Below are 14,467 nucleotides of genomic sequence, written 5' to 3'. Positions count from 1 at the left end.
AATATGACATGGAAAGTTTAATGTTGAATTCTTCATAAATAATATTCCATATTCTCAACTTTTTCTTGTATGATGATCTGAACCCAGATGAAGAATTGAACTTGAAAATAAGGAACATAACTTAGTAACATCTACCATATTAGTAATGTTTCTTCCTGATTAGAAAGGGATGCTATTGTATATGGTCTTTAAAACTGAAATATTTCCACCTTATCTATTTGAAACAATGTTTCAGAAGATAACAGTTGTGTCTAGTCAAGTGGGCTAAACTTATTTGATCAGCATGTGCATAAAAGTGTGCTGGGGTAGGGTGGACACCAAGAAGATTTCTTCTGTAATCCATACGGTCTTTAATGACCCCTGTGGGGGAGGCCATGCACCTGGCATATTAAAGAACAGATCAAAAATTGAAAATAGCCCAAAGAATCCTATATTTTTTGCTTCCAGGGGCTCCGACAGTTAACCACATTTTCAGGTCTTATGCTTTTCTGGTTGCAACTTGACTGTTAATTTTCTCTAAATCAACCTTCTGTGTGAATATGGAAAAAACTGATTAGGTTTGTTTTTTAGGTGTACTACATAGTGATTTGAAATTTGCATCTGTTATGAAATGATCACCACTGTAAGTCTAGTAACCCTCTATCCTCATACAAAGTTATTTGAATATTATTGACCATATTCCTTATGCTACATATCACATCCTGGTGGCTTATTTATTTTCTAACTGAAGATTTGTGCCTCTTAATCCCTTTCATTTATTTTGCCTTCCCCAACCCTCCCCTCCCCTCTGGCCATCACCTGTTTTTTCTCATCTATGAGTCTATTTTCATTTTGTTTTGGGCCAACCCAGAAGGGAGCTCTGGTGGAAAGATTGGCTGAAGAGGAGTTCCACGTTGGAGAGAGATGGCGATTGCCGTGCCCAAGCAGTGCCTGAGAGCCGTCCAGGCTCCTGAAGGTACCAGAGCTGGAGCATGTCAGCTCACCGCACTTCTCCACCTGAACGGCAGGTTCTTTGTATCTGTGTGGCACATCTCGGCTGTCCTATTAGTAATGAGATATATCTTAAATTTTATGTTTAACTCCTTCAAAAGTGCCTTTAAAGATTTCTTTAGTAGTCTGCACTATCCTTACCAACTATAGGGACACTGTGAACATATTGAATAGTACAAGAGTAAAGGCTGTTGGGCTCCTGAACTCAATCCACTTGAGAGTCATATCTGAGTGTCCTGGGGGCCATAGTTTTCTACTGGAAAGCTTTGCATGAGATGATGAGGTACATTTATGACACAAACTCGTATTTCTCAACTGGAGGAAATAAAGCAACACTGTTCAAAATGGTAATATGTACTAAACCATCTCACGGATAACTGTGGCAAAGCTGAGGTTATTACAAAAAGATGTTTGATGTAGTACCAGGGACATTTCATGCCCCTCTGCAGTTCTGTGACATCGGTTTGGATTCTGATATTCTTGCTTCCTCTTTCCCTGCTTCCCTATCCATCCATTCTCTGCGCACGACTTGATAGATAGATACTCCATTTTATATCATCTCTACCTAGGAACATGGAACAATCGGTTCTGTCCAGGGAAACCAGGGGAGCAAGAAAGAGAAGATGACATTTTGAGAAGGAAGGAGACATTTGCAAGACAAGGGGGGAAGGACATGTCAAACAGGTAAAACAACAGCAGTAAAGTCTGGGCCACAGGGAAGTCCAAGATATACTCAGGAAATAGCTATTCATCTAGTGTGACAGCGAGCGAGAGAGAGAGAGAGAGAGAGAGAGAGAGAAAGAGAGAGAGAGAGAGAGAGAGAGAGAGGGTGTGTGTGTGTGTGTATTGCCTGGAGGGGAAAGGGGAAAAGGAAAAATGGCTGGAATGAAATCATAGAGAGTGGCTGGAAGACTTTATTTGGTTCTCATAGATTTGAATTAATATCTTAAAAAAGCTTTTTTGGGATTCCCTGGTGGAGTAGTGGTTGAGAATCTGCCTGCCAATGCAGGGGACACGGGTTCGAGCCCTGGTCTGGGAAGATCCCACATGCCGTGGAGCAACTAGGCCCGTGAGCCACAGCTACTGAGCCTGCGCGTCTGGAGCCTGTGCTCCTCAACAAGAGAGGCCGCGATAGTGAGAGGCCCGCGCACCGCGATGAAGAGTGGCCCCCGCTTGCCGCAACTAGAGAAAGCCCTCGCACAGAAACGAAGACCCAACACACCCAAAAATAAACTAATTAATTAATTTTAAAAAAAAAAAAGCTTTTTTATGCTACCCTGTGGATGACAAGTAGAAACTTCTCCACGATAGATCTGCACTGCCCAATACAGCAGCCTCTAGCCACATGTGGCTGTTTATTTTAAATTTAAATTAACCAAAACCAAAATAAATTTAAAATGTTGTTCCCAAGTCATGTTAGCTACATTTCAAGCACTCAGTAGCCACATGTGGCTGGTGGCTACTATATTGGCTGGTGCAGATAGAAAACATTTAGGTCATCACAGAACATTCTGTTGGGCAGCGCTGAGTGTACAGCTCACAGCTCAGCTTTCTGCAGTATCATTTCTGCCCTGAAGAAGACAAAGAACCTCGGCAAAGAAACTCAATGAGGAAATAATCGGGCTATGCCCAATAACTGGACATGAGCACTGCTGCAACGTAGTGAGAGATTTGCTTCTCATCTTCTGAAAAAATCAGACTCTTGCCATGCAGAGAGCTGTGATAACCCCTGGCTTTCATTTTGAAAACAAATGTAAAGGCTAATTGGGAGAAAGTATTATAAGAGGAAGACTCCAGAGTCAGACTGCTGGGCTCAAATCTGGCCTTGCTTCTTACTAGGTTGGATCCCTTGAAAAAATAACTCAACCTCCTGATGCCTTCATTACTTCATCTGTGAAATAAATTTTGTTAAAGAAAAGATTTTCATGACACTTGTTAAAGCAGTAAGGTAGACTTTATTAAGGATTAGAGTGATAGGTATAGGGACTGTTGAGATGGGGCTTTGCTGTAGGGGAGAGATTGGGCTCAACTCTGAACACAACTAGGAAATGTGAGGATTTATAGCCAAGGAGCAGGGTGGGCGGGGTGGGTAGATGAAAAATTACTAAGTGGAAACACCAGGTGTAAGGGGGGATGCTGGCTAAACCAACCTAACAGGGTTCTTGCTAAAGGCAGGCTGGGATGACCAGGCATCATCCGGGGGGGGGTGGGGATGGTGGAGGATGAGGAACCCAGTTAGATATCAAAGGCAGTCAGGTATGGAGGGTAGGGGATTCTAGGTAAACCAACATAGCAGGGTTCTTGCTAAAACTGGGCCATGCAGAGAAGGATACAGAAGTTCACAATTTGAGATCTAGTGGGGAAGAGGATTTAGAGGAGCCTGAGTAAAGTTCAGTCAAGGAGAGACTCTTTTCCAATATGGCAACAGTACCTTCCCAGGGCTGTTATAAAGGTGACATAAGTAAATATATGTAAAGAACTACAATAATGCCTTGTGGATACTACAAGCTTTTAGTGCTCATTACTATTATTAACCAGCTCACCTTTTTGTCACATTGGCACTACACAGCCCTGGCTTTGGAAGGAGAGCCTAGACAGAGCTGGTTTTATATGTGTGAACATGTCCTATTACACAATAAGCACTCAATACCCATTTATTACTGTCGTTATCTTTCAAATGGCTGTATTACCAGAGGCAATTAGCAGTATTCGCAAAGGGTTGGAAAGTCAGTTTATGGAATATAAGTTTTTATACAGAAACTGGTAATGCTAGAAATTTATAATCCCACAAATTGCTTTGTTCCTCAATATACACAGTACCAAACTGTTTAATGTCCTTTGATTTTTCCCCCCTCTTTTCAAAACTTTTAGCACACAGATTCTACAAGGAAAGTCAACTATGCACCAGTATCCCTCTTAAGGACAAGTTTGGCTAAGCAGAGGTCATGGGCTGTCACTTTCTGGCGTCCCCTGAGAGTGGATTAATGCTGCTTGATGCCGTCCACTTTTCTGATCACACTAGAACACATGTTAAGTACAAGAATAATATGTTAGGTAGAAATGTTTTAAAAACTTAGGAAGGGATAAATAAGCCTCAAAAACAAACCTTTTTTCCTGCAAAACTCTATGACAGAGACTTCTGCTTTTTGGCAAGATGGAAGAACAAGGGCAGGATTTATTCTCCTGTATAAAACAAATAAACAATAAAATCAAATATATAAAACAGTGGTTTTCTAGACAGCAGACATCAGGCAATGCCAGAAAGTAATCCTTCCGAGACAAGTAAGGTGAGTCCTATGATTGCCTCAGTCATTGATACGTGTAACAATATGGATGAATCTTCAAATAATTATGCTTAGTGGAAGAAGCCAGACAAAAAGAGTGTGTACACTCTGGACTTACGATCTATTAGCTGTGAGATACCTTATCCCATGCCTTTCCTCTAACTGTCCCTTCACCTTCCAGCCCTAATAGAAATCTGGATCTTCCCGTACAAATAATCTACTTTAGAGAGAACAGCATGGGAGCCATTGCTTTTACCCCAAGAACCTCAGAGCATGAAGATGTAAGCCACTTCTTTAGTCCTCCTTCAAAAACCACTGCTTCTGTGAAATGCACACCATCCGATCTTGCCACACATCATGTTGCGTTCACCTTGCTCCTTCATTCATTGATAACTTCTTAGTGTCTGCCTCATTGTCTTCTCTTCCATAAAAAAAAAAAAAAGTGCGCACACTGTTTGATTCCATTCATACAGAACTCTAGAAAATGTGATGAATCTCTAGTGACAGAAAGCAGATCTGTTAGGAAGATTTAGTAGGAGATAGATGACAAAGATGCATGAAGAAACTTTTCGTGGTAATGGTAATGCAGATGCTCACTGTCTTGACAATAGTGATGGTTTCATGGGGGTATTTCAATGTTAAAACTTATAAAACTGAAAATTTAAGTGTGTGCTGTTTATTATATGTAAATTATACCTCAGTAAAACTGTTAAAGAACAAAGCAACCCTCTGCTGTTCTTTCCTCCCCCTACAATACTCAACAAATGCATCACAGAACTACAGAAAATCTAAAGGCTCAAAACACTGATGCTGGAGGACAGTGTGACCTGGCACACTGTCTACTATTGGCAACAGAGACCTGCAGGGCTGTGTGGTTTGGGTCTCACAGTTCTTCACGACGGGGCTGACAGAAATGAACTTACTTGTGGTTGACCCTGACTTTGCTCTTCTCATTTGCCTGTATGTCTATATAGTTCATAGCATAATCGCAAGCAAATCTGATATTAATCATTGTGCTTGTGATTGCTATGAATCTCATACTCTTGGTGGTATAAAAATTACAACGTGGGAGTCTTCAGAAGCATGAAAAGCAACACAAAACTTTTGCCCAGGCAGCTTTTGTCTGTACATGTACTTATAGAAGATAAGACGTAAACAAAACGTAGGTCCAATCACTTTTGAATCCCGACTTGGAATTCAGCAAAAGACTAACAATTTAATCTCATCTAATTAACCTGTCATATTAAATACAATTTTCTCTTGCTGGTTAGCTTTTGCATTTTTCTAGTTGATCTATACGTACTTTAGAAAAATGATATACTACTTGTTTTTATTTAATATGATATTTGGCATCATTTATAGAGCTTTGGTATGGGGCCTCTGGTTGGGAACTCTATTATAACATTGTTTCTATGGGAGACTCAAAATAAATTTTCAACATTTCAACTTAATGTGCTCTTTTCAGGCATGTTCTTTGCTATGAACACAGGATCTACTTGTACTATAAAGTATACTTCATTATTATTCAGAATAACTTACCCATGTAGCCAAATCAATGACTGGAGATAATAACACCAATTTGGAAACAAAATTGCCTCTGTTCCAAAAGGCAATGTGGGAGTGCCTTCATTTTCAAGTTACAAATGAAAGACACTTGTAATACAAATACAAAAACAAAAGCAAAGAAATGAAAAGTCAACCATAGTAAAGCTCACCGACTATGCAGTACAAGATGTCAGTTAGAATGAGGACATGATAATAGACATTACAGAATTTGTCTCTAATTGATGTTTCTGATTCCAAACAAATATAAGAAAATTTGGAAGTTTTGGTGACAATGACCAGTCAGCTTTGCAGGCTGTGAATACCATAATTAGAAGAAGAGGAAAAAAATAAATTGAAAAGAAGAAGAGCAGCATAGCAGCGTGTGTTGGAATGGCAGGAAGAGAAGAAACTGCTGTTGAATCTTAAGTTGAATTCTATCTCTGTTCTTTCTGAATGATAAAAATATATTTTGCAGTCTCATTAATGGTGTCGAAAATAGATTTTTGTTTATCCACTGTTAATCTTTAAACAACATTTAACCTTTTATAACCTAAATATAAATTGCATGTTAACATTAACCCCCTACACTGCTAAAATTATTTCTGAAACAGGCATTTATCATTGATGAATTAACGTGTACTTAGGGACAAGTATTGTGTGTGATGTTTGTACTCACAGCATCTAGCACAGTTTACCAGTTACACAGAGAGTGTTGAACAATTACTTTTGTGTTTCAAGTATCAAAGTCTATGTTCAGAATGTATGAGGTGCTGCATTTCTCTCTGAAATAGAGTTTTTAATGTCTGGGTAAGACTACTAAAGAAGTACAGAACATTTTGTCTTTATTTTTCATCAAACTATTTCCATGAGTGTCTTAGAAAACCCTCTCTCACGTGCAACCAAGGCACGCGATTATTACATTTTCCTGGATTACAGTGCTAGGCAGGTACCATATTTTATTCGTCTCGGCATTTTCAGCATCTGGCACAAATAGGTACCTGGCACATGGTAAGTGCTCAGTTAATTTTGGTTGAATGAATGAATGAGTGAATAAGACCAAACTCTGTGTAGTGTTAAATGTCATTAGACTGGAGTTTGGATCTAAGGATGTCAGGTGTTGAACAATAGGTATGTATCTGACCCTGAATTTGTGAAGAGGATATAAAGGTGCATATGGCAGACCCACCAGCCTGAAGGAGACAGCTGTGCACACAGATCAAATACCACAGTGTAAGTGCTATCACTAAAGTGTAAAGAAGATCCACGGAAGCACAGGTAAAGGAGTGAAGGTTTTTTAGAGGAAGAACTACTTCTGTTGGGGCTTGAAAATAATAAAAATGAATGCAGAAGTTTTGATTAAAGGTTAACCAAAGAAGAAATCTTCAGAATAACATGTTTAAAGTAAGTTCACCGAGACCAGCCATAAAAAAGTAGACATATATAAGACCAGGTTTCCAAAGAAATGCATGGATAGATGCTAATGTGTTGTAATATATTCCCCGAGTTTAAGTGGTATCGCCCCTTCAATAAGCAACAAACATTTTAAGCCGTCTGGATGAAAATGACAGTGGTGAGCAGTCAGTTTGCAATAGCCCCTGTTATTACAAAGACAGAGAAGGGGTAGGAGAGCATTCTAGGTAAAGAGAACAGCATATTGACAAGGCACTCAGGTGTTAAGAGGATAGCAAGTTTAGTGTAACTGGAGTTTTGTTAAGAGAAAGTGGCTGTCTTAGTCTGCATGGGCTGCTATGGCAAAATACCATAGACTGGTGGCTTAAACAGCAGAAATTTATTTCTCACAGTTCTGGAAGCTGGGAAGTCCAAGATCAAGGAGCCAGCTGATTCAGTTTCTGGTAAGGGCTCTCTTCCTGGGGTTTGCAGACGGCAGCCTTCTCACTATGTCCTCACGTGGGCTTTCCTTGGTGCATGCTTTGGCAGAGGAAGGGTGGGGGCCAAGCTCTCTGGGTACCTCTTCTTATAAGGACACTAATCCCATCATGAGGGCCCCAACATCATGACCTCATCTAACCCTAACTACCTCCCAAAGGCCCCATCTCCAAGTACCATCACAATGAGGGCTACATTAGGGCTTTAACATACGAATCTGGGGGGAGAGCACAATACAGGTCATAGCAGTGGCTGAGATGGGACCAGATATGTAGAGCTGGGCCAGCTAATAAAGGACAGTAGTGTCCTGTTCAGGAGTTTGGGACATTTCCACTGTCAACAGGAGCTAGCAAAGGTTTTTTAAGTAGGGAGATGACGTGATCAAAGTATTTTTAGAAAGGTAACTTTGACAAGCAGCATCTTCTGGCTGCCGCTTCCTGCTGCTTTTAGTGACTCGTTAAGTGACTAGTTGTCAGGAAGCAGGGCCTACAGTCAGTAGGATACAGGGTATTGAAGAATTACTCATGGTGTATTATTGGGATATTGTTGCTAAACAGATTGTGTTAAAAATCTTGTGTGATAATCTTTTTTACTTATTATTTATCCACATAAGTAATTTGAATCATAAGAGTGTCTGCCAATGGTTCCATGAAGCTACAAAGCATTTCTTTGTATGACTGGTTAATTCTTACATCTTGTTGACAGATTAATTTACCTCTTCTTCTCTTGCTGTTATGTGACTATAATTTAAGACAAATCCCTCAGGGCTGTCGCCTGAAACCCTATCTTCTTGTTTCATTACTCTTCATTTTTTACCTTTCCTTGCTTTGGACCTTAATTTGGGTGTCTTCACATTTATTCCATAAGGACATTTATTACTGAATAACCCTCACTATTTTTACTTATGCCAAACACTTTTAAGCTGAAAAAGATCCTTGAAAAAGAAATGGAAGATTTTTTTAAAGTAAAAATAACAACAATTACCAACAAAACAAAACAAAAACCAGAACAAACAATAAAGTCTCTGGCAATAAGGCAGAACTTTGTTACCTGGTGCAGAGATAAAGTCATTTAGCTTATGAATAAGTTTTTAAAAGGCTTGGAGCATAAAGACAACTTTTCTAAAAAAGGCACAGCATTCTTTCCAAATGAAAAGCCCAAAGAGACCGAAGCTTGATGATGTCCTAGATTTCTGAGACAGTTTACACTGAAATGATTATTTGTTTCTTTTTGAGTTGCCACATTTTTAGGTCTTTAGTGGTAGGCAAAGTTGTTAATGGCACTATCTTTTTTTTGTTAATGTCCTTTTCTTCAGCCCAGTATATCAAATAAATAAAATTTGAAGCATAAACATAATCTGAGACTTTAATGCTTTTCTACTTATTTCTAGTATGGAATGTTCAGAACCATAAACTGCCACATCTTTTGTAAACTGCTATAGTTTTATTATTCTGGGCTGACTATTTTCTTTCCCATAGTTATGATCATCCCATGTCCCTGACTTAAGCCCCTTTCTGAGTTCACATTTTGGTACCTTTGACCCCTCTTATGCTCTTCCCATCTGAATTTGGAAGGAAACAAATGGTTACTTTCCAATCTAATTCAAGCTGTCATTCTGACCGCAGTGAGAAGCAGTGGATGTCTGAACAAATTCCAAAGCTGGTTTCCCTCCGGGGAGTTGTGTCCTGGTATGAGGAGAGTCCGGGCAGTCTCCCCAAGAGTTGGGTTCAGCTGCATCTTGCTACATTGTTTGCTTCAATGAGCATTTCAAGACAAAGCAGGCCTGATTGTATAGAACAGGAGTTCTCTAAACTGGTGCCAGGGAGTCTAAGATTCACACGCAGGCTCTATTTGGGAAACCCTGTGTACGTCTATATATCCTTGAGTTATTTGATTTTGATTCCATGGGAGCGATTTTACAACTCTGTATACTGTAAGTGGCAGGCACACAAATTCTGTCCTGTCTGGTATGAGTTCTATTGACTTCCTTCAGTCTCCCTCTGCCACCAACGTGGGGGTGGGGGTGAAGGGGGGGTGAGGTGGGAACAGTTTTGCTTTCATCTATAATTCACTTCAACCTTCCTTCCTTTGTTCCCCACAAATATGTACTTCTAGACTTTTTTTTTTGGCCATGCAGCTTGTAGGATTTTTAGTTCCCCAACTAGGGATTGAACCCAGGCCCTTGGGCAGTGAGAGTGCAGAGTCTTAACCACTGGACCGCCAGGGGATTCCATTGACTTCTTTTTTGAACCAGCTATAACATCTGCCTGGTTCCCACTGAATGATTTAAACAAAATCTTTAATGCATGTCCATTCTTATGTCTGTATAAAAGTCACAATTTTACCTTTTTTTTTTTTTTTAAATAAGCTTTTAACCCTAAGCTCCCTCATTTGGAGAATGCGCATAGCAATACCTCTCTCACCCTCCTCCCTGAGTTTTTGGGCTTGAATGAGTTATAATTAACTGGGTTGAAATGATGCCTAAGGGCTGAAAATGCGTCTTCTCTGCTTTTGTATTTCCAGCATCTGGAAGGCAGAACCTGCCCCAAAGTGCTCTTTGGTATAAAATACTAAACTAAATAGGAGGCATTATTATTATTATCAGACATTTTTGGCAGCCCAGGAGCCAGCAACCACTGACCTCACCTTGAAAGTGGTAGAGGGTTCATCTTAAGTAGCATTCGAGGAGTCAAAGGAGTAAAGCTCATGTGCTGGGCAAATGGGGACATGGACACACCTGGTGGTTTCCGATTCCCGGGAAGAGGCCACAGGTGACAGAAAAGGGTTAAAGGAGTCTCAGAGTTGCCTCTTCCTTTCTGGGCCCTTTGCCACCAGAGATTCAGAGGTCAAAAGTGCTGTTCCCACACAACCATGAGCTGCTCTAACACACAGTCACCTGTCTCCTGTGCCTCTGAGGTGGGAGGATAGGCAGAGGGAAAGGGCAGGATTTCTGGTATGCAAAGTCCTATACCGAATAGCAAGACTGGCTACAACAGTAAAAGACTGCTGACACTTATCGACTGGATCTGTATCCTACTTTTACATTCAAATTACTTATTTCCATTCCAAAATATAAACTCTAACACTTTAAAATAGGAGGCTAAAGCTCAAAACTGAAGTCACTATAGAAATATTCTGCAACAGGTTTTAAGTCTCAGTGTTCTCTTTTCCACTCTTCATCTCTCCCTGATCTCAGCATGAGCAGGTACACTGAACATCTTGTTCATTAAGCATTACTAATGCAAGGGTCACAGGAAGGCAACTTGTGTTCGTTCAGTGAGTATCTGAATGCATCCCCCTATTAGGCTGAATAATGGCTCCCAACGATGGCAGGTTCTAATCCCTGGAATCTGTAACTTGTACCTTATATGGGAAAAGGGTCTTTATAAATGTAACTAAGTGAAGGGTTATGACAAGGGGAGATTATCTGGATTAACCTGGTGGGCCCTGAATGCAATTACAAGTATCAGTATAAAAGAGAAGCAAAGGGAAGACACAGACAGAAGAGGTAAAGGCACAGGATCACAAAGGCACAGCTTGGGGTGATGCAGCCATAATCCAAGGAATGCCGGAAGCCCCAGAAGCTGGAAGAGACAAGGAAGGGATTTTCCCCCAGGGCTTCCCGGGAGAGTACAGCCCTGCCAACATCTTGATTCCACAACAGTGAAGTTGATTTCGAACTTCTGGCTCCCGGACCTGGAAAGAATCCATTTCTATTGTTTTAAGCCACCGAGTTTGTGGTCAGACTGGGTAACTTAAACAACACAATTTTATTTTCTCACCGTTTTGGAGACTAGATTTTCAAGATAAAGGTGTCAGCATGGTTGACTTCTTCTGAGGCCTCTCTCCTTAGCTGATGGATGCACCTGCCCTGTGTCTTCACCTGGTCTTCCTTCTGTGCGTGCTTCTTGTGTCCGTGTCCCAGTCTCCTTTTCTTTTAAGGACGTCAGGCATATTGAATTACGACCAACACATATGACCTTACTATACCTTAATTACCTCTCTAAGGACCCTATCTCCAAATACAGTTACATTCTGAGGTACTGGGAGTTAGGACTTCAACATATGAATTTTGAGGGGGATGCAATTCTGTCCATAAAATCAAGTAACATCATTATTTTTATTTCTACCCATGAGGAAAGACTGAAGTCCAAAACTTTGTTTAATATCACACAGCTGAAAAATCTAGGAGCATGGATTTGAAATCAAGTTGCTCTGATTTCATTACTGAGTTCTTAAAAAAAAAACAAAACAACAACAACAAAAAGTAAAGACTCAAAGAGAGAGAACGTGGATGTCTTAGAAGAGTCTTGTTTTTTACACCTCACCTCTCTAGTTTCTTGTCTGGTAAATTCAACCTGAAGGTGAAGAAGGACGTACAGCCTAGGCAGTCAGGATCATTACTATATATATATATATATATTTATGTTTTTTAAGTCTGCTATAAAATAATCACCCTTACAGCTGATTTCTTGAAATATCATTTTGGAAACAAAAACATCTACAATGAATTATCAGAGTTATTTTTAGGAGAAAGTTAGAAATCTTGCATCATAATAGTTTGTTTTTATTCTTCTTCAGTAATAATGCCTCTCCTGTCTATTTCATGAGACATCATCCTTTTTCTTAACAAAAAATTTGATCAAGTTCTAAAATGTTGTTTGTTAATGGGGAAGAATTTCCGAACATAACATCATTTGTTGAACAAATATTTATTGAAGATGATCTGCCAAATATTGTTCTAAATATTGGGAATAAAGCACAAAAAACACCCCACAGAAAAATCCTGAATGAAGCCTACATTTTAGTGGGATAAAGCAGATAGCAAACAATTACATGTCAAAGATTAAGTACACAGTACATACCAGTCACGCCTTAAAGTGACTGTGTCTGCAGTCCACAGAACACAACCTCATGAGAGTGGTTACCAGACTCCTGACCCACAGAAATCATGAGAGATTAAATAAATTATTATCATTTTTTAAAGTCATTAAATCTTGAAGTGATTTGTTATTCACCATTAGACAAATAATAAGTTGTTTGTAACAATAATTCAAGTATCTTCTTAGTACCTACTTTGTAATAGCTTTGTGTTTTCAATTGGTTGCATGATTATTTTATGGTAAATGTCATGATGTCACTAGAAAATATGCATTTTTCTCCAGGCAGTGCTTGGAAAGCAGTTGTTAATATATAGTATCATTCTTAGAAGAGCCTGATATTTCTGAGGAGCTACAGATATCACTAAATGATCAGGCTCTTTCAAAGGAATGTGAATTCCTATCCAGAGAACCTAATTTTCTGTGCTGCTTAGCCTCAATTACTCCTTAACATTCTTTACCAAGAAAGAATGCTTCTAGGTAATTACAATACCTGAACGGTGCTTGTCACAATAGATATTCAAAAAGAGGATAAATCTCTTCCCCTCACTTTCTTTATTTTTCATAGGTTAATTCTAACTTTCAACAAATAAGACTAATGTTGACTTTAATAGATTTATATCTAGACAATAAAAGTATCTGTTACCTGTTTTCCAAGCCATTAACTGACTTGAAGGCAATTTAAAAATGCATAGTATGGGGCTTCCCTGGTGGCGCCGCGGTTGAGAATCCGCCTACCAATGCAAGGGACACGGGTTCGAGCCCTGGTCTGGGAAGATTCCACATGCCGCGGAGCAACTGGGCCCGTGAGCCACAACGACTGAGCCTGCGCGTCTGGAGCCTGTGATCCGCAACAAGAGAGGCCGCGATAGTGAGAGGCCCGCGCACCGCGATGAAGAGTGGCCCCCACTTGCCGCAACTGGAGAAAGCCCTCGCACAGAAACGAAGACCCAACACAGCCAAAAAAAAAAAAAAAAAAGGCAAACAATTAATTTCTTTTAAAAGGCAAAAGATTCAATGCAATCCTGTATGGTTCCATGTAGAATAATTGCAAAGGGTGGGTGGGGATGTTAGTTTTAGTGTCTCAGTGGTGCTTATTAAAGGAGGGAGGGAAGGAGGGAGGGAGGGAGGAAGAAAGGAAGGAAGACAGAAGGAAGGAAGGAGGTAAGGAAGAGGGGAGGGAGGATGGAAGAAAGTTAGGAACCATTTAACCCTAGCTTCTTAAAGGCAGAGGCATCAGGTCCACTTATGGTCCTCTTGAGGCAGGTGAAGACGTTTTAGTGGGAAAACTAATGTCACAGAGTGATATTATATTAATGTTATGACATATTCAAATGTGTGGACAGACGCTGTCCACACCATAGTTTCAGAATGCAGTAAATACACATTTAAAACCCTTGAAGTATGATGTATCAAAACTTACAAGATTACATCCTTTTTTCTTAGATGATTTAATTGATAGGCTTGAAGGACAACGAAGGTGAGTTCTGTCATGATTAGCTGGTGTCCATAATGATAAAGACATCGAGTGTATTTGCAAATTCTCTGTCAGTGGATAGCAAATCTTTTGCTACATGGCAAAGTTGATTATACAATTACATTTCAATTGCTTTGAAATGTTTCCATTTATGTGTCCAAGGGCAGTCTTTTACTATAATACAAATATAATTCTTTCTGTGGCTCCACGCTGGCACTTCAATATCAGATTCAAATTTAAGAGCAAAATATGACAATCTTCCAAATATACTTGGCAAATAATACGGTCACCTAAATTTGTAATATCAGTGACACCACTTATTACACAATATTCTTTTTTTAAAAAATGTATTATTGTTGTTGTTATTTATAGGGGTTTACACAAGTTTTCTGTTTTTTTTTTTT

The sequence above is a fragment of the Balaenoptera ricei genome, chromosome 12 (assembly GCF_028023285.1).
Source record: "Balaenoptera ricei isolate mBalRic1 chromosome 12, mBalRic1.hap2, whole genome shotgun sequence".
Classification (NCBI taxonomy): Eukaryota; Metazoa; Chordata; class Mammalia; order Artiodactyla; family Balaenopteridae; genus Balaenoptera; species Balaenoptera ricei.
Note: the sequence above shows the minus strand (reverse complement) of the source record.